General features: G+C 35.4%; 1 long non-coding RNA gene across 2 annotated transcripts; it reads right to left on the bottom strand.

Annotated features, from left to right (window-relative positions):
* Positions 1-1,170: 1,170 nt before the first annotated feature.
* On the bottom strand, positions 1,171-2,622 carry LOC113470872. 2 transcript variants are annotated; one of them, XR_003393776.1, is made up of 3 exons: positions 2,457-2,622; positions 1,756-2,118; positions 1,171-1,211 (listed from the first exon to the last, which is right to left on the bottom strand). It is a non-coding gene; the product is annotated as an uncharacterized LOC113470872 (long non-coding RNA). The 2 variants fall into 2 exon arrangements; XR_003393777.1 differs by having other exon boundaries at positions 1,756-2,061.
* Positions 2,623-2,968: the final 346 nt, after the last annotated feature.

The raw sequence follows: 2,968 nt of genomic DNA, 5'->3' as shown, positions 1-2,968 counted from the left end.
AAAACATCAATGAACGTCGATTCTTGGAATTTGTCGTCCCAGAACTGAGTAGGGCCTATTTTTGGTCATCATGATAGACCCTTGTATTACCTACTTACCTATTTCTGCAAAGATGCTTTCACCAAAAAATCTGGATGGGGGGGGGGGTGCATGCCTTTGTTCCGGGTAAAAATCGGCAAATCCGTATTTTTTCACCATTTTGCCAGTTTGTTCCGTATATGCCGAAAAAAAAGTTGGCAACCCTAGTAACGTCATACCCACACACCTTTACAAAGTCACGTGGGATAACACACAGTCAACACACCCAATTTTTTATTTCTTCCTCTTCTCCTTTTTCACTTTTTATTCATTTTTCCGGTAAGAGCTAGAAACTTGAAATTTGGCTTGAAGCTGTCAAATGTGACAAGGATGCGACACGAAACTTTTGGTTAAGATCGGTGCAACGCTTGGCGGCTTTTCGGCCGCTTTTTGGCGGTTTTAGGTGTAATTCAATAATATCTCGGGAATGGTATGAGCTAGGGACTTGAAATTTGGTATGTAGTCCACAAAAATGTGACAGGGATGCAATAGGTTGGTTAGGATAGGTGCTGTAGTTGGTGTCATTTTGCCGCTTTTTGGCGGTTTTCGACCGCTTTTTGGCGGTTTTCGACCGCTTTTTGGCGGTTTTCCAGCTATACTGACTAAACGGTTAGAGATATTGTAAAGTAAGTAAGTAGATCAAGATACTACCTTAAATACCTATCATCCTATCAGGTAAGTGCCTTAAATAGGTAGGTAGTACCTGATAAGAACAGATACTACAAATTTCCTATAATTTCATTACCTTATTATCTATTATTCCATAGTGGGTACCTAAATCCACTACTTTTCTAGAACGGGAATATACCTAACCTCTAACTACGGTTTAATAGGCAAGGACCTGGGTGCGGGTAATTGCTTGTTTATAATTTCTCACTTACCTATCTATCTTGAATCTCGAGAACTAAAATCTACGTGGTAAGCTGGTAAGTGCGTAAATTTTGTAAGATTACTTTTGGGTACTCGTTCAGAAGCCATGACAGTGAAAAGCCATGACAGTCATTGTTGTGGCTTCTGAATAATTACCAAACTTTGTAGGTGATAATAAATTTTATTTTGTTTGTAACTTACCTCGGAAAACCTTGTTTTTCCTTCGGTTGAACTTCTCCGAGAATGAAAATTCTTCCGAATTTCTAAAACAGAATAGAATAGGTAGAATAGAATAGAATAGAATATACCTTGTTTATCCTGCTCGAATGAGACTAAAAAGTCCCTTCACCCCAGCAGTCTAAACAAGGTCTCGTTTATTTTATGGGTTGGTGTTCCGAATTTCTAAAACAGGTTTCTACTTTATGTAGTTCGGTTTGACAGTTTGACACTAATGATTTTAAATTTTTTTTAGTAGTAGTAGTAGAAAAGAAAAGATTTTTTAGTACTAGTAGTAGTAGAAAAGATATTAAAATAAAAAAATTAAAATAAATTAAAAAAAAATAATTATATATTATAATCAAGCAAGGTCTATTGTAATAATTATGCATATGCATTGTAAAATGTTAAACCCATAAAATACACGAGACCTTGTTTAGACTGCTGGGGTAAAGGGACTTTTTAGTCTCATTCGAGCAGGATAAACAAGGTATATTCTATTCTATTCTATTCTACCTAAATAAATAAGTCTGAGAAAAAATAAATAAAATAAGTTATGTCGAATTTATCCCAAATTGCACAAGTACTTACCAAAACTTACAAGTCACACCCCCAAAGGATCGGAGACAACGCTTCAAAAATTTACGCTCAAAATCCCGGTTGCGCGAAAACAGAGAGGTAAATCTCAAAATTCACGAACTGTCAAAACGACCGAACAAGTCAAAACTACTCAAAGAACTAATATAGATTACTTAGAAGTGTGACGATGAGCAAAAGCGTGAAAATGGGGAACGAAAGAACGAAAAGTAGTGTTTCAACTCCAGAGTGGCGAGAAAAAACGGTGTGTAATTTGTTCGCACTTCGAAAACGCCAAACACTGAATTGTAAACAAGAAATCTGTGCAATGTGTAGGAGTGTGAAAATAAATAAGTAGTAGGTAAAATGCTATATGTACTGTAAGAAAATAATAATTTTAAAAAAAAAATAATAACAGAAAGAGGAATAGAACGAAAAAAACAAAGTAAAAATTGATATAGTGAAAACCGGTGTTGTAAAAAGTTAAAAATTGGTAGGTATCGGAAAAAACGACAATGAAATTTGGTGATAAAAAGAAAATATAGGAAATTGAGTTTGGTGTTTAAAAAATTGTTTCCTAAAAAAGGAGGTGAAATTGGTATAATATCCCTATGAAAATAGTTGAAGGAAATTGTATGAAAATGCCTATTCACTATGAAATTGGTTCTACAAAAAAGTATAAAAATTGGGGGGAAAAAAAGGGATTTCGTATTTACCTCGAAAAATAAAATGCTTCTACAAAAAAGTCACAAAAGGTGTGAAAAATTCACAATTGTTCGAAAAAAAAGAGGGAAAAAGTTCACACTCGGACTATAGTTTGACACAAGGCAACGGGCGGTCGACAAATAGAATGATAAGTTTGATACCGATATTACAACATGAATGATAAGAAACTAATAGAAACGATATAACATCATATAACTAGGTAATGGTCACTCCACTAGCTTCGGAGAGAATAGGGGAACACAGGGCCAGGGGTCCTAATGAACCCCTTCGTGATAATGGAGTCTCAATTCGAATACAGTACTTTCGTGTTCAGATGACGACCGACGCTCCGCGCGGTTCTGAACACGGGAAAAGGCGAGGAAGAAGAAGAAAAAGGGAATATTATAGGATAAAAGGAAAGAATAAGAAGAAGAAGTAGAAGAAGAACAAGAAGAAGAAGAAGAACAAGAAGAACAAGAAGAACAAGAAGAAGAAGAAGTAGAAGAAGAAGAAGAAGAAGAAG

The sequence above is a fragment of the Diaphorina citri genome, unplaced genomic scaffold, assembly GCF_000475195.1.
Source record: "Diaphorina citri unplaced genomic scaffold, Diaci psyllid genome assembly version 1.1 scaffold1895, whole genome shotgun sequence".
Taxonomy (NCBI): domain Eukaryota; kingdom Metazoa; phylum Arthropoda; class Insecta; order Hemiptera; family Psyllidae; genus Diaphorina; species Diaphorina citri.
Note: the sequence above shows the minus strand (reverse complement) of the source record. Positions and strands in the feature narration are given on the sequence as shown.